This window comes from Nesoenas mayeri (genome assembly GCF_963082525.1).
Source record: "Nesoenas mayeri genome assembly, chromosome: 1".
In the NCBI taxonomy this organism is placed as follows: domain Eukaryota; kingdom Metazoa; phylum Chordata; class Aves; order Columbiformes; family Columbidae; genus Nesoenas; species Nesoenas mayeri.
Window position 1 is genome coordinate 14990510 of NC_137541.1, and position 18529 is coordinate 15009038.

General features: G+C 38.7%; 1 protein-coding gene across 4 annotated transcripts in view; it reads right to left on the reverse strand.

The window, feature by feature from the left end:
* Positions 1-18529, reverse strand: part of SRPK2 (SRSF protein kinase 2) — a gene marked incomplete at its 5' end in the record, with an annotated part of 91902 nt that overhangs the window by 50378 nt on the left and 22995 nt on the right. The gene's annotated exons all lie outside the window — the stretch shown is intronic.

An 18529-nucleotide genomic window follows, 5' to 3' on the forward strand; every position in this document is an offset into this window, starting at 1 on the left:
CATTGTTCTTTACTTTCGTTTGCTTTTACATTTCTGGCATACATATTAAGATCAAGTCTTCAGCATTTGACTTGGCTGCTTAAATTCTGCCCACAAGTTGATTAACTCATCCTGGCATCGCTGGTGCTTGCTCTTCTGCCAATACACAATGCCACAGTGTTAGGTGGGACATCAGTCAATGAGAGAACTCCAGTTTTTCTATTTCTTAGTAGCCTTTTCATTGAATTGGAAAGACAAGCTATGATGAATGTTCCCACAACATCTTCCTTTTCAATGTATGGCATGAAAATATACTTCACTCAGATTAGATTTACTTTCTCTAATATACAGTTTGTAAAAATGGGAATTATTCTTCCTTCAAAGTGGCCTTTAAAGCATCCTTTGGCATTAAAAATCCAGCCATTGAGAAAGCTTTGAGTAATAAACATGTATGCTAACCTCCATTTCCTTTTCAGAAACATAACAAGCTATTCAACAGCTGGATTATTTCAAATTATTACTCTTCCTCGTTTCCTAAAACGTTATATGTAATGATATGCATTAGGTAACACACGCATGCAGAGGCATATACTAAACCTACTTTTCTTTGTTTTTCTGAAGTAATACCTTGGAACTCTATGGTCTACCACTACTAGTTTATTCATCACCACCTAAGCATAAACTCTTAATTAAAAGAAGATGACACACCATTTCTAGACTTGCAGTATCCTGTCAGTATGTATCCAGAGAAATGACCATCCCCACAGGCTACAACAACAAACCTTATAACTGTAGCATTACAATCAATTAATAAACACTAGCCAAGATGTTTTATTTTTTAATTACTCTCTATTAAACAGACAAAAACAAATTTACACCAAAATCCAATCAAAATACAATGAAATCCTATTTTAAACCAGCTCTTAGAGGTAATGCATAGTAAAAGACAACAGCTGAAGCATTTCTCCTCTACAGTGAACTTGAAGCACAATACGTCAGAACACCACATGGAGTCTTATAGAAAATCAATTGCCCGCTTTAAGAAAAGTAAAATTACTGACAACTTAATTTTCCTCCTCTCCGTCATGGACATGTTGCTCCATGTTCCAACTGGGGAACAGCCAACAATAAAAGCAATCTCCATAACAGTGAAACCTGAAAATGCTGGGAAAATTATACCATGAGAAATTCAGGAAGGGCTGTTCGGGTTTTTTGTTGTTGATGTTGTGGGGTTGTTTGCTATTCTTCTGTTTTGGAAAAGGTAAAACAAGAGTAGCAAGGGTGATTAAAAACATGAAATGCCTTCCATATGGGAAGCATCTGAACATACCAGAACTGTTCAGCCAGGAAAACAGACAGCGGAGATCCATGAAATCTTGAGAGACACAGAAAAAGCGAATAGGAAATGACTGTTCAGTGCCTCTCCCCACACAAATTGAGCCAGGCTGACCAAAAAAAAAAAAATTACTCATACAACATGATGTTAAAAACTAAAGTTACCTTTTTTTCTTGGGCATTATGGGTAAGAGAACTTACTTAAGTTCAAAGAGGGCTCAGAAAAACTCGTGGAGGAAATAAACTGATAGTGAATACAAAACTGCCACTGACTCATGAAGCCCATCAGCCTGAGATTGGTGGATTTGGTGAAGTGTCCAGCACATTGAGGTCCAACCCTGTGCTTCTGCCAGGCAACTGCTCCTGGGCAGAGGGAGCACAGATGGATGTCGTGTAGGCACTGCCTCTTCAGGCATTCCTTCCTTTTCCTCAACAAATTTATAACTTCCATTACTAAAACCCAAAACAGACTCTGGGGATCTTTAACCAAAATACTCAAAGACAAAAAAGAAATATGTTTTTATAGTTATTATCAAGTAATGGATAAGAATGCACTGCAGGCAAGACTGCTTTACAACAGGATTACTTGAAGAAATCCTCCTGTTGCTCTCCATGGGGATCAGGCATGTAACAGGAGTTCCTCTCTATGTCCTGTAGGCAGGATGAACGACTGAATTTGTTAAAAGACTACTTTTAGATAAACAGAACTTTACCTTGAATGTAGCTAAAACTTGCACCTGATTCTCCTACCCTTAGGAGAGCATTGTCTCAGAAAGGAAACAGACTGAGTCAAATGAAAAGAATTTGGGAACAGGCAGACTCTGAAGGGAAAACAAAACTGTCCTTAACGTTTTCAGCTGAATACATGCAGAGAATTTTCTTGCTAATAGAAAATGCAATTAAAAGGAAGCTAAATGTTTCCTTCATGTATTTAATAAAATAAAATTTGGAATAAACTGTATTCTAACAATGTTACAAACCTCCCGTCATGTCCATAGAAGCTCTTTGGGGAATTTCGAATTGAAAAGGGAGCGGGGCTGGGGGGGAGAGGCAGGGAAAGGTAAACATCAGAAGAAATGTGCTGTAAGCCTCCTAACACCAAGATGTGAGCCTTAAGAAATGCAGGAGTGGGTGTGGCTCCATCTCCACAAGTCCAAATCTTTGATAGTCCCGGGGATCTCTCAGGTATGAGAGAGCTTAAAGTCTAAAATCTCCACAACACACAAGTTTCTTCCAGCTGATACTGATTGCTTAGGGACTCAATTACTTGGATCTCTTTTTCATTTGTCCAAATGGTGTCTGCTTTTCTCATTGGACTCTTTCCTGTTCTTTTTCCCAAATGCAGATTTAATTTAATGAGGCAGGTACCTTCTAACAGTGAGCTCTTCAAACTGTAGGCAGCTTTAAATGAAAGCTTTCTAAATAAATCCACACACATACAATACGCAACAAAAACACAAGAAAGAACAAACAACCTCAAAGTTCTTGCTGAAGGAACACAATTCTGTTGCCTATTTTGAGTTTAAATCTGTTATAATTCTGAATAATGCTTAATTTGAATATTTTTATGATAAATTATTTGTCATTTAATATTATAATTATTTTAATTATGCCAGAATTAATCTTAACTGTTTTAGAAACAAAGTCTATAAATCCAGAAGTAAACATAGTTAAAGACATGTCTCCTTGTGCTAACTCCAAACAATTGTTATTGTGAACATCCAGAGACTGCTTGGCTTTAAATGAAAAGCTTCATTTCTGTTCTTATACTAGTGCAGAACCATACTATAATTTCCAATTCTAGAAAATCCATGCATAAAAAGAGAGACTACTGGCATGTCACAAGCATGAAAAATGTTCTACATCTGGTCATTATCAAACAAAATTATCATTCTTCCTGGAACTGTTAACATTTCTTCGAAATACACCACCAAACAGCAATCACAGCACCAGTAGCAACCCCTCCTGAACGGAGCAGGCTGAGACACAGCAGCTTCTGTAACCTCAAACAGAAGACAGAGAATGAATTCTTCATTCCCACCTTGCCTACCAGTCTTTTGAAGGCAACCTTGGGCTTCAGTGTGTACCCAAAGTCAAAGTCAAATGCCAAGGAACTCTGCCTTCTTCATTCAAAACAATGGGTACTAGAAATAAATACTGTTTCAAGCAGCTTGTGCTGCCATCTGACCAGGCCAGCACCCCAGCCCAGCAGCAGAGCGCTAGTGCAGACAGATCCTTCTGGGCTGCTCCTCAGCACAGAGCTGCTCCCTCACCTCTGTGCTGGACCTACCGACTACACGGCCGTGATGGACAAGGAATCCATGAATCCTTCACACTGCAGCCACATTAGAGGTGAGGCAAGCAGAAGGAACACACCACCAAGCGCATGGCTGGGAGGAAGCAGCAGCAGCAGCCGCCTACCAGTGTGTCAAATCACATGGAACATGAAGCAGTGAGGTCTGCTGGGTCTGTAGCCATTCCAGGAGGTATCTCTTTTGGTCCTTCTCTGACACAGAGCAACACCAAGTTCACAGAAGTAATTGATTTCAAGCTCTGAAATTCAGTCCCAAATTAAATTTTGTTCTCAAACACAAGCAATTCTGTTGAAAAGTTCTTAAGACAGCAAACCAGAAGCCAAATCTATCCAGGAAGCCTCAATCTTAACCAAACTTGCCAAGGTATTAGGTTTTCCTCCTCGAATATGTTTTTCCTTGCAGATTTCTACCTTCCAGACCAGTCATCCATTACAGACTTCCAGAGGAAAAAAGTCAACAGTTAAAAATAAACAATGGATCCAGCTGATGACACAAAAAGGAAACACTGAGATGTATACTCAGTAGTTTGCACTTCGCCCATATTTCTAGTCACCAGTACAGTGTTGTGAATGCTGAGAAAGTTACTAGAAGAAAAAAAGGCACGAATTCCTAAAACCCAAAGGGTAGAAACACAGCTGTCATAACCCCGTGGAATATGTACTGATCAATAGAGAATACAAAGTTTCTTATATACGCATCCTAACATGCCAAAATGAAACCTCTACCTGAAGTAGGTCAGATAAGGAATGCAATGATAAAAACCTAGCTGAAAAAGAAGCCAGTCTCATAAACCACATATGAAGCTTCACGTTCTCCACATCCTCTTGCACAGAGTCCTTTCTCAGGCTGCATACTCCTTCTTCTGTCTCCTGTGTATGCAGGCCCAGTGCCGTCCGCTCAGAAAATCCAACAGGAACCACTGGCACGCAGCAATGGATGAAACCACTATTTGCCTTGGCTTCTTTTTTCCCTTTTTTGGATTACTTCTAACAGTGTAAAAATGGAAATTAGGTTTTTTTACCTTCTTTTTGGCCTTCTTACATTGCAGTATTTAATTTCTGACTTCCTCTTTGGCATGTTAAATTACAGTGTTTCTAGTCTTTCCATTAATAAGATATAATCAGAAAACATGTTGTTGTTTCTTCGGTATCTTAAAGTTGCCAATAGCAACAAATTTGCAAGTTTTGAAGGGGCGGAAGAAGCAGCACCCTCTGCTCTCCACCAGTGCTATCTGCCCTGGAAAAGTTAGTAGATTTAACTTAATTTGGCATCAAAATCCACTAAGTCAACAACCCTTTGAAGTCAAAGATGGACTAAAATATGAATTCATAACTCAATTTTGAAACATGGGATTTAGTCTTTATCAGTACAAGCCAATAACTTCCTTAGAGTTAATATAAATATACAAACACTGCAAGGAAGTATATATTCCATTTCTGCATTAGAAACCATATGAAAATAACTGTGATAATCTTAAGCAAAATGAGCAGGAGTCAATCAACAACTGCAGTGTTTCATGGCCCCTTCTTATCTATTTAACAGCCTAGTAGAAAAGATTTCATAGGAACAGTGAAATTGTGACCCCGCATTTAATATCAAATGCAGTCAGCAGCAGAGCACCTCTCGTTTTTTTATTTTCCCTCCAAGACACTCTGTTAAAATGTAATCCTGACTTCACATTATCACCTCAATGCAAAAAAGCATTTTTCATCTCCATGCTTAGTTACATTTGGAAGACCCATTCATCCTATTAGTGCAAATGAATCATGCTCTGGATTATGTCTGGGAACTGAATTCTACAGGGCAATGAGAAAAGGGTAAGCAGACAAGCATTTTGGATGGGACAAACACTGGGGGACTTCACTGGCAGGAGGAAAAAAAGAGCCTGAAGGAACAAGTTTGCATGACTAAGTCAGCAATTAGAAGAACTCACTGTCTGCAGCAAATACAAAGCATCACTGCAGCAATAAATTCTGAATGCCACAGTTGGAACTCTATTGAAACCAAACTTCATCTTGTTAATCTTGCTTTCGAGAAGCTGGAACATTTCATATGAAGTTCCACATGAACTGTTTCACAGTTCCTTTTACATGAACTCCTTACATTAACAATTGCCACTCCTTTTCACTAACAGACTCTTTCAAAATGGACTGACCTTGATCCTTCTAAAAAACACACACCCCCTCCCAAAATTCAAAATGCTAGTAACATCTCCTCTTTACAACTTCACAGCAATTTTACCAAATGTCTTCACAGCTCCTACTAACATTTTATGAAAGCACCTGTGCTTGCACTGCAGTATCAGTAAATAATAAAAAGCTGAACAAGAGTAACTTAAAACTTTTTTCCTTAAATATTAGGCATAAGTTGCAAATACATGTATTATTCAAAAACATTTTGCTGGTGTTCAAAAGTTAGGAAAATTCTTCCATTTGGGGTACATGTGCCACAAGTACAATACATGAAATGCCTGCTTTGATTGTCTCTCTGTTCGTGTTAATTTAAGCATCCGTTTTCGTAACAGAAATAGATAAAAGAAGCAAACAGATTGCAAAGTCCAGCACCAAAAGCAAGAAAATGGCAAAATTACAGACACGTGTTTTTCGGGAAAACTCATTCTCACCCAAATACAGCTAAATAGTGAGCAGCTGGTTTTAAATATGCGTTGTATTAAAATATGGCCCCAAATACTTTGAGGGCTGCACCTATACCTGGACGAGAACAAAATTTTAGCATCCATTCTTCTATATCTGGTATTATCATAAGCAAGAACATAATTTTGAAACCTGGACAGTGACCATAGCTAAGCCAGGACCAAGAAATGGGCTGCCAGTAAGCACAAACATGGCATTATCTTGCCGGTTTGCTTAGATTTGCCCTGCAGCTTTGCTGAGCTTTCCTGCGTTTTGGAGCAGGAGTTCCATAGACGTGAAAAGTAATCAAGAACATCACCACTTCTTAGCTCTGAATTACAGTCCAGAAGAGACTGGCTTTTCATCTCTAGTATGAGGATTTTTGTACTGTAATTAAAACTGACTCAATGAGGCCTTCTTTGTCCTCTCGGGTAATACACCATGCGATTCATGACCCTTTATTTGGTCTTTCCATCTTCTTGTCTTCATAGAGGTGGTAGCAATTATCACTGTTCAGAGACATGGAAGCACTCTTTATTTGGATAATTGTTTGATAAATTGATCTAGAATAAAGCAGTAACTTTGGTTCCTGAGGGAATAAAAAGTAACTTTTTTTAAAGTGCCTAGATCTCTCAGTATTTTTTCACTTCACTTTGCATACTTTTTAAAGCAAAATCTACAGCTGATCTCTTGCCCAACCACATTATAGAACACGGCATCTTTTATTTATTTAATGAAAATTTCATAACATATGTTTCCAAAAGCCACTGCATTCAGCGTCCTCTCCTGTTACACGTTCCCTCAGTGCAGAGGTCATTATTCCTCAGCCTGTAAGATTCCCCCATGCACATGTTGCTTATTCAACATTCCCAGGGAAATGCCTTTCAATGCTGTATTCCAATCAAGCATTTGTCTTGTGGGTTGCTGAGCCCATTTTGGAGCTCTCCACTTTGTTTGAAGCTTGCAAGTGAAGGTCCTTTCATTTGACTGGATATCCAACAAGCAGCAGCCAACTCAGGAGAGTCAGGGAAGTCACTTCAGTATTTTAGAGCCCTGTCCAACTGGTTCAGCTGGCTTGGATGAGGCAGTTTTAGACACTAAATATTGTGACAATTCCTGATGAGGTTTTCAGAAACTCTTTCATGTCAGTAAGTCTAAGAATAACGGTTATCAGACCAACTGACTCATGCCAGCCTTGGCGTGCTTTACCTCACAGCATGGATGCTGGATGACTCACTTGTTGGAATAATCCTATTTCTAACATTAAGAGAGATTCTCATCTCTGGTGAAAAAGCACTCAAGGAATCCCAGCTGTCATGGTATCCCAGATTAATGTTCTCCCTTGTAGAGAAGATGCAATTGTAAGGGTGCATCAGCCTCCTAGAGTGAGATCTTTCCATATCCTATGCTTTGATACCTGAATGTTCTAACTGAAGCTTCCTATAACAGGTCAATACACTGTACACCTCAGGAAAGGAGGCTCATCTTGTAAATTCTGAAGTTCTTTACAAGTTCTTCACCTCTTTTCCATGAGTAACCCCATCTGAAGATTTCTTAGGGAAGGACAATGGTGTCTCAACCAGATCACTACACAGAGCTGCCTGCAAAAATGAAGAACTTTATGATTTCAGCTTTCAAAAGTCCGATGTCTGGGGTAATTGCCATGGCACAGTAAAGGTCAGAAGCACTCTGCTGCTGAATCCTAATGACATTAAAGGACACTGACGTTCAAACCCATGACATACTACAAGCAGAAACTGAGGTGCAAGGAACATTTTAAGTTTACTGCTGCTGAAAATGGAAATGTTACAGTGTTATGGTGGTGGCAAAGCTTCTGATCTGACTGGTGCTAAAACTAAGACACACTACATATGTTTGCAATGTATTGCCTTGACTTTTGCTGAGTCACTGCCAAAGCCAGCTGAAGTCTACACTGGCATTTGCTCAGTTATCTGACAAGCCCTTGAGAAGTCTTCAAGAAGTTATGTAGACTATGAGCAACAATGGATGGAACAGAGCTGAAGGAAACTTAGAGCTGAACCACTGTGTTTCAAGAGACAAGGCTGAGAGGAACTGAAAGTGTACTGGGCTCATCTCACCTTACGTACCTACAGTTACCTCAGAAGTGAAGTTGTTTTTCTGCTCCTGAATGAAGATGTGTATACGCAGTCTGTGCCACTGCGCACATGGGATATCACTGAGAGCTTTGATTCGCTAAGCCTCTGAAAAGATGGCAACTGAAACACATGCTGGTTGCAGGATGGGATGGAGATATTCCACTATAAAGTGAAGCATGTTTAAATCATCAGCATGACAAGGCAGCCAAGTCTGCGAGCTTAATCCTGATTGATAAGTGTGGGTGCCAGACAAAAGGAACAGGCTAATATTCCTCTGTGAACTCTTTATCTACTTGGATTTCTACAAGAGTCCCAGTTAGGATCAATCAGTTCCCTTTAGATATCTGACAAACTTCTGCTAGGCAACACCAGATACAGACTAGCTGCAGAGTGCCAGGGTTGGGCAAGAAAGATGATGCGTCACTGAGATGAACTGAGCCCTTCGTACTTATGAAGACTACTGCTAACAGCCAGGTTCTTCTTCCCAGAAGGTTCTGACTTCTAAGAACATCCCACTTTACCGAGGCGGAGCAAGTACTTTGCAGTGTAGGAGGCACAGAGAAATGCAAAGAGATGAGCAAAGCTTCACCTTAATCCCATTAAAGACAAAAAAAAGAAACTGCAAGCTTTAAAAAATCTCTTCCTTTAATGACTCCTGGTACTCAAAAGAAAATGTAGCATTTCTAGAAAGCCCCCCAACACCTTTAAATTATGTCTTCCTAACTTTTTCATTAGTAACAAAGGAAAATAAAGACCTCATCAATGTAGATCTAAATCTCCAGAAATATAACTTCTAGGGAAGCCTAAGAAGCAGCCTTTTTTATTTATCTTAAAACAAAACTTTCACCTTCTCCACCTCACCACACATCACCTGATGTACCAGCCTATCCCTATCAGTAATCTTCACAAGTACATGGAAGATAGCTTGTAAAAAAAATGTCCACAGTTCTTACAATTCCATCTGAACTCCCCTTAGGTATCTGTGTATCAGCTACAACCATTTATTGCCTACAATCAGTTCTGGAACAACTAATGATGACACGTAGTACATGATGATGGGGGGGGGGGGGGGGGGGGGCGGGAAGAAGGAGGGTGAGAAGAATTAAAAATACAGGAGTACAGGAGTTAGTGTCAGAGCTCTCCCCATCCCTATGATCTTATAAAAAGCAGAAAAAGCTATAGTAAGTACTGCTCACAGAGGGCTGAAAGAACAAACAAATAATGAAACCCAGAGAAACTACAGCAAACCAGAGGGACAGGATTGCCCCAAAAAAAAACCCAAACAAACCCACACACACCACCACACTAAGATTTTTCTGGAACTCCTCAAAGACCTCTGTGAAAATGATTTGAGGAGTTCAGAAGGTGAAAACTAGACTGAAAGGGCTATGAGACTAAGCCAAAACCCAGTCTATTTCACCCCTGTTTCGCCCCAGTACAAAACTTCCTTTGTCCTCAGTACACAACACTCCTTGCTGTTTCCATGCAAATATAGCTGTAATCATTGTGTATATATTTAACAGTGCTGTTCTGTAATGTTAGATAAAAATAAAAATTAATTTTCTATTGCAAACAGCAAGTTTCAATTTCCACTGTTACACAAATCTGCTTCTTGAAGAGAGATATTAAAAATTTTTGATGTTTTAGTGCCTTGAAATACATTTCCTATCTAAAAATGTAGGTCTGCATCTCTTCCTTCCCTTGCATAAAAATACCAACCACTGCACAGCATCAGCCTTTCTCCCAGTGCCACCACGTTGCCATGGAAACTGGCCCCGATTTCTACTGCCAATATAGGTTCTGTGTAAGCAGGAAAAGAGCTTAAGCAATATTTATATAATATGCAACAGAGAACGTATATATAAGGTTTATTATCTCACTGGAGGCCTGTAGACTGGCTGAAGTGACTTAAGAAATTCTCACACTGTTTCTACCAGACATTTAAAGTATATTTATTAGCATTTATTAGTAATATTTTACCAGCCTCAAAGCACAGGAAATACATATGTGGAATTCCATGCATTCTTTTCTTCAACTTGTGTTCAATCAAAAAGCCAAACCCCGTAGTTTGTAAATAAAATATGTTTTGAATTGTAGCGTGAAAAAACTAGAACTTAATTTGTTCCTGTAAGAGCAAGATAACCCCTTTGCCTCATTCTCAAAAAGCCATGATAGAAGACCACAGATGATTTTTTTGTAACAGATTTTGTAACAAAAGCAAGCAAGCTTAACCCTCAGTATTGCCCTTCTTTTAATAGCATGGCATGTCTTTTTTCTCTTCCCCCCATCCCCTTCAAATAAATTTCCTGCAATAAAAATATTGCAGTAAAAATACTGCCCTGCAATTCTGGTGGGTTTTGGGGTGGGGGGTGAGGGTGTTGGTTTCGGTTGGTTGGTTTGGGGATTTGTTTGGGCTTGTTTTTGTTTTGTTTTTGCTTGGGGTTTTGTGTGTGTATAGTTTTGTTGGTGGTGGGTTTTGATTGTTTTTTGGTTTGTTTGTTTTCTGAACACAAGCTGTGTGTGCCCACACAGCCTTCACTGAATCACAGGGGGGTTGAAGTTGGCAGGGACCTCTGGAGGTCGTCTGGTCCAACCCCCTTGCTTCAGCAGGGCCACCTAGAGCCAGCTGCCCAGGACTGTGTCCAGATGGCTTCTTTCGAGTACCTCCAAGGATGGAGATTCTACCACCTCTCTGGGCAACCAACTCATGCCAGTGCTCAGATTTCAACATCAAGCATGAGATCATGAGACACATTCAAACTCCTGAAGTGCAAGCAACCCACTGGTTAATGCCCCCAAAATGCTTTCAACAACAAACCAACTTTATTTACTGTAAAATGGATAATACCTTTTGAGTCTATTTAAAGGGGTGGTAAATGCTGCAAAGACTCTTAAACATAGAAGATAAAATTCAAGTCTGATTTCCCTCACCTCTGTCAGACTTTCTCAGAACACTCTTTCAAAGGTAGCGTGTTTTGAAAATAACTACTTATTTAAGTATTTTCTTTTTTGTCTGGAAGAATTTCTGGCTAGAAATAAGAGAGTGGGAGACACAGACACACACACTCCACATGTAAACAGCCTGGGAAAGACTCTCAAAGTCAGGTTCAAATTCCTGATCTGCATGATCTGAGACATAATTTTTACCTCAAGTATCCGTAGTTCTTTCCTCTGCCATAAGGCTATACCCAAAAGTCCTCCCCTCCTTCTCACCTACATAACCTTACTTCCAAACAAAATGTTTTAAGTTACAAACATTAACTAGAACAAATTATCTTTCTTGAAACAGAAATCCCATGGAAAAGGAGCCGACCCAAGAACCCATACGCAAATGTCTGGAAAAAGTATAAGAGCAAGCTAAGCACACAGGGACCCCTCTTCCCCAACCAGTCTCCTGGTCTCCAACAAATCGCAGCTCAGAGGCCACCAAATGGGATTCCTGTGTATTTAGCACAATAACCTCCACCTGATATTAATTCCACAAATCTATCTGGTTTCCCCTTGAGCACATGGAAACTTCTAACATCCACATACTACAACATGAAATTCCACAGCATACTGACACTTTTTCCAAAGCATCATCTTGCATTCATCCTGCATCTGTCACCTGATGGCTTCAACTGGTATCCTCTGACTCTTGTATCAAAAGTGCCTGTGAAGTTAATACACATCTCCTGTATCCCCTCTACCATCTGTTTTCCAGCCTTGAAGAGTCCTGCTCAATGTTGTACTTCCTCACAAGGAAGCTGCTCCATAATGCAAGATCCTTCCCTTTCCCCTTCCCCAAACCCTGGCACACCACACCCTTTGTATGCAGTATTCCATAGGTGATGCGTGATGGATTTCTATGTTGGATTTTCTACTGTGTTGTCTCCTTTTTTACTCCTAATCATGTATTTGCCTCTTTCTAATAACTACTGCACACAAAGCGGATGCTTTTATGAAACACATATTCCAATAGTTGTTCCCTAAATAATGATTATCAGCTCAGAATCCATTATTTTATATGAAAAGTTATGATTGCTTTTCAATGGGTATCACTTTAACATCTATCTAGGCTGAATCTCTCTTATTGTTTTGACATCCAAAATGCTTGATGTAGTTTTTTGACCAAGAATCACCAAGATAAAAATAAAAAGAAGAAATTCATATGCTTCCACAGGTAATATAACCAAATAAGCTTCTTTGTATCTTCTGGAAAACAAAGAACTAGCTTTGATTGCAGGTTTTTCTTAACATCCTATGACTAGTGAATATAACTGCAACTCCCCACAACTGCCTAATTATTTTCTAATGTGAGCGTGATTATGCTATGAGTTATTACATCTTTGAATAGAAGTGGATTAATCAGTAGCTCTAAAAGGAAATGACATTTCCTTTTAAAATATCATTTTACATAAAAATAATTATCTCATGAAATCTAAGTAAATGAGATTTTAGAATTGTGAAGAGACCTGAAATTAAAAATATTTACCAAAGTCATGCACAAAGACTCTTGCTTTGCTTTAGTTAACACCAGACAGCTTCATAAAACATATACTTTGCAAAATAATGCAGAGAAGACATGGTCTGTCTCAAAGATGTGATAGACCCAGGTGTCACCTCTCTTGAAAAGAATATACGCAATTTATCAATACAACCTGGGACTTCAAAATAGTCATCCCACCCATAGAAATTCAAGTATGAAGAAGAAATAATTGTCATTGACAGGAAGAAATATGAAAATGCTAGATAGTACAGACTGAACTACAAGAGAAGAGTGTTCATCATTACAATTCTGAGGCCATATGGTAGGAAGATAAAACATACCTACCTAATTTAGAAAGGTGAGGAGACTATTAGAAACCTAAGTTGACTTCAACTCCCCCTACAGCAATGGCAGAAAAAAGGGGCACACATTCACACATTAGGTATGTAGTAACAACAGGTATTTCATTTCAAATGAATGAGTGCTATACTAATAAACGAATAAACTTTATTTAAATCATTTTACTTTTTATCAGTAGGGGAGGAGATTACAATTGACAGATGGAGCTATTTGAATTTCAGCGATAACTAAATGTTTACATTCCCAGAACATGAATAAAACAAACTGAGTGTATTACAAAATTAAATTTCGATCAGAAAAACAATGCTTCTCTGGAAACACCTGCTCTAAAAATATCGTAGCGACAACAGGTAAAGGTAAATTATAATAATTTTAAAATTAATTGCATGGGCTTCATTGTTACCTATTTGCAAAAGCTGAGATCAGCTCAGCCACTGCAGGCCAAGGAGCTCCAAGCTTAAAGCAGATTTTGGCTAAGCAGCCTAGGGAAGATCGTAGTTCCTTCAGGCAGTTTATAAATTGGTAGAAACCTTCCATATGTTTGTAGCAAGACAATACATTGAAATGTTTATTAAATTTTTTAGTGTAGTATGTTTCATTTTCATTTCATTATTACAATCACATAGGAGATCTGGCCTTTATAATGTTATTTATTTATTATTTTTCAACCAAAAATAATATAATAAAGACTCTACGAAACAGTAGCAGGCTGTAACTTAACCCAGTAACATAAAGTCATTTTCCCTTCAGCTACTTCCGTACAGACAAACTGCTCTTCTCAGAGATGCCTCTTATTTACCTATGTCTATCATTAAATAAGTAGTAAGTAAAATATCTCTCCAAATCATTAAGATATATATAAAAAAGAATAATGAAACAAATCTAGATTGGAAGCAGCTGCTCATTTAAGCACATAAGAATTCTGCTACTAGAGCAATCTTTGCTCAGCTAGTCTGACGTTCAGCAGGATTCTCAGCTGTAACCTTCCACAGAAGGTGCATCTCCCACTGCACACAGACAACACACATGTTTCTCCACAGTATTAGGAATTTTAAGATCAACTCAGCAAAAGACTGAGATAACTGTAATAAATACATAAATCCAACAAAATAAACAGGAATTAATCCTTAAGTAAAAACCGCTTTTTAACTATAAAATATTAGTTTGCACTTTAATTTCATGGTAAACTTCAAGCAATTTGCTCTCACTTTCCTTTATTTTTCTGCCTGTCGGGATCCCCTGGAAACAGCACCATACTATCTTACATGCTAACATGCACTGAATTACATGTAGTTGAAATGGTTTCCAAAGGTACTGCTTAATAATCAGATCTTCAACGACCAGAAGAAAAATTATTATTAAAAAATGTGGTTTAAGCCCTGTGGTTTGTTTTGGGGTTTTTTGTGGGTTTGTTTGTTTTGGTTTTGTCCTTTGTTTGTTTGTGTTTTTTCAATCTGCAGAGTAAAATACAAAGCTAAGCTGGGAGAAAGAGAGCTGAGGGGAAAACTTTCCTGTTCATCTTCAAGGCTTTGCTCACTGACAACTCCAGCCTCTCCACACACAGCCTTCAGTTGACCTACCCTCATGAGAGCAGAAAACAGTCATGAAATATAAACAGGAAGATACATTCATTTATTTCCTGTATATTTTCTGACTCCGCTAAGAAAAGTATTAAGATCAATTAAAGGAAAACAGAGACGTCAGAAATGTGACTTAGCTCATGTTTTCCTGCCAGGTTTTGAATTGCCATGAGAACTGCAGCCTCCGCCCAAAGAGAGGCTTTTGGTTCAAAAGTGGAGATCACAGCAAAAGAAGCAAATAATAAGTCCAAAGATTTTGCCTCGGTTGAGACGCAAAAAAAACCTAAATTGTTTTGCCTCTTCCCCTTTTTTTGCTATTTATTTCAGGCATTTATTTCTGTCAAGTGTTTAATACTTAGTTATGTGACACATTATCCCTATGAAAGTAAACCACAATCTTCCTATCAAAGGAGTGTCAGCAGTAGACAAAAATTAAGCGCTCCCTCCCCTTTTGCAAGGTATAGGCTGCTTAAATCATACGAATGTTTGGTTTGTTGAACAGTGTTATATTGCACACAAAGTTATTCTTATGGAATTTGACATTAATTCATCCACGTTGCAATTACTGCAAGTTCAGACAGTGAAACAACAGAAGCAAAGGTACATGGCTGTGAGCAGGACCACATGGGAGCAGCCAGTGCCACAGTCACCACAGGCAGAGGTTCTCCTTTGGCAACCTCTACAGCATTATGGATTCTCTAAGTACCTTCACTGTGATGCTGCTATTTAATAGCTAGAGAATGGACTTGTAGATCCTAAGACAGCCGAGGCATTTCCCCTTGCAGGATTCCATCTCCTACTTTTTTTGCTCAGGTTAATGCTTGTGTCTATGTCACCTCACCACAGACACTCCTTGCATTTGCATCAGAGCAGGAAATCAAAAAGAAATCAAAACAGTAAGTGGCATGTATTAGGTTCAAAGTTCTTCAAATGAGAAGTCAGTAAACTCTAAACATGGATAAAATGTTTCAGGAAACATTTCCTGAACTTTGGCACTATCCATTGCATTCAACACAACAGTGAGTGCATAGCAGACCTGGCCTTTATCATTTTATTTACTTATTATTTCTCAACAATGGCTTACGGAAAATTAATTTGCAAAATGCAGTTCTTAAAAGCTTCATCAACAATGTGTAAAGGAAGGATCAGAATACAGTATCACTCCAAGTACGGTAATGAAACGAAAATGTTAGAATACACACGTATATAAGCAATGGAGCATGCACACACATGAAACCACACAGATGCTTCAAAACATACAGAATTTGGGTATTTTTTTTTTTCCATTTCAAAAACCAAATTTGACACAGTGCTTGTTACACTGTTACTTCCCATGCTCTACTTACTGTAGCTTTATTAGTTCTTTTAGAGTTGTTTTTTTTTTTTAATTCTTTACAGAAAATCAGAACTTAAATGCATGTATAGTGCTCCATTTGACTACATCCCAGAGCGAGCTCAAACTATAGCATTCTCCTCTCATATGTGCATTGCAAACTGAGTTACCAGCTGAAAGGCAGGTGCAGAACTGCCCCATTGCCATCCCCAGTGGCAGAAAAGCCAGGACAGAAGCAAGGGAAGGGCTACGGCCTGCAAAGCCAAACCGCTGGTTTGGAGTTTTTTAATGCAGAGGAGAATAGCAACATATGTTCAATGAGTTCCTAGAATTCTTTTTTTTTCTCAGCTTGTGACAGTTCTGCAAGGCTAAAAAACTGAGCATATGATTCCATGCCTAAAAATGTTTTATGGATATAGACTTAGAGAAATCCCTGCAATGCCTGAAATGTTCTGATGTTTTGGTTTTGTTGTTTTGTATTTTTTTAAAACTTAAATTACTCTGCTCTTTGAAAGAGACTGGAAGAAATTCACTCATGGAAAGAATTAATTCTAAAAATAAACAGACTGCCTAAACTGTTAAAATCCTTGCTAAAGCCCCAAAATTTAACAAGAAACCTACCTAAACAGCACAGGTAATGGAAACACAGTAATTTTATTTAGCCTATGGCTAGAAATAAAATAACAGTTCTTCTGTCTGCTTCCTGCCTCTGCCTAGGACCAAGTAATGATTATGAACATCCAAATGACCCACATAAATTTGCTAAATCTAAAACTTCACAGAATTTTTATTGCATTTTTTTCTTTAGCGTATACTTGCACGAGCTTGAGTAAAACTAGTAATTTCATCTTCTTCTACACTCTAAAAATCATCCTAATGGAAACGAAAAGAACAGTTAATAATTGTGTCATTAAGTATATTGTTACATAAGTGACTACAAAGTCTAGACAAACTACCCTGCAAGAAGTTAAATAGGAAAGGTCAAAAAGACACAATGTGGCTACAAACAAAGTGTTCTTCAATATTTTCCCTCTAAATCAAGATACTGAAAGTAGAACTGGAATGTAGGTCTTTGGAGGAATATAAAAAAATAAAATAAAATTGAAAACAGCAACTACCAAAAAAATCTTTTCTTAAAAATACACTCTGCAGATCACATTTTTACAGCTCAATAACCAGCCCAAACCAAAGGAGGCCATGTTTTGCAGAACGAGTCTAAAATAAGCATGCAAAAAGGACAGTAAATTTTGAAAACTACTGCTGCAAAAGTGTATGAATAGAACAGCAAGTGACAGTTTTGCAAGTTGCTTTCAAACCAGCAGAATGTGCCCTCAATCCTTCCAGGATAGGGACTGTAGTTAAGACATGTCTGAATACAGGGTCTAATCCAGATCGAAAGCTTATAGATGTGGGCACACTACTCTGCCAACTCAACTTCAAAGGCCACAGTAGGCCATGCTTCAAGAAGACTTAAATCTAAATTGTAACACAAACAGCTCTGAACCTTTACTTTTCCCACCTAATTTTTGGTACTTTAGAAACGTTGCGAATAATTAGTTAGTTAAAACAGGACAAGTCATCCTGAATGGTAGGATTATAAAAATTTCAAATGGATACTCAAATGTCAAAAAAAACAAAAAACCCACAAAAAATGAGAAAAACCCCACTGCGAACCAAACACATCTAAATCATCTAAATCCCCCAGCATTTGTTTTAGGGCTCAGCCTTCACTGCCAAGTGCATCATGGTGGTTTTAAAAACTGTAAAGGCCTAAAGACATAAGGAAATAAGGCTTACCAAGAACAGCAACAATCTTTTAATAAAGAGGTTTTGATACTGGCAAGGAAGAGCAGACTAGCATTGAGGCTCAGAGTTCTTCATCAAGACTGACAATAAGCTGGTTCCTGTTAGAGCTGAGCAAAATGCTCCAAGTCCAAAGACATGTTAACTTTTTCTAGCTGGTTTGGTCTAAGAAAAGCATAAGGTATTCAGCAATGTTGACTGTTTGCATAGCAAAATTATTTCAGAAAATCACCCTGTAGATAACCCTGTATCCGCCCAGATGACGGACTGAGCTGCACACACACAATGCAGAAATATTCAGATCAAGACTCATGGGATTTGGCTTCATCTCTGTTTCCACATTAGGTGCCCTTCAGCACTTCCTCAGTGACAACCGCCTCGGCAAAATCGCACCACGTCTCTCCAGAAGAGCACTCCAGCAGGCTGGCTGCCTCGCTTCTGCCGCTGCCCTCGGGCTTCGCTTCATTTCCTGCTCACCAACACGGCCCCTAGCTACCTGCATGGTGAGACCTCTGTACTCCCTCTGGCACTGGGTCCCAGGAAGTCTGGAAGAGCATGGTATGCGTGGAAGTGCCCAGAGCGGGTAGACACTGACAAGCGCAGCCA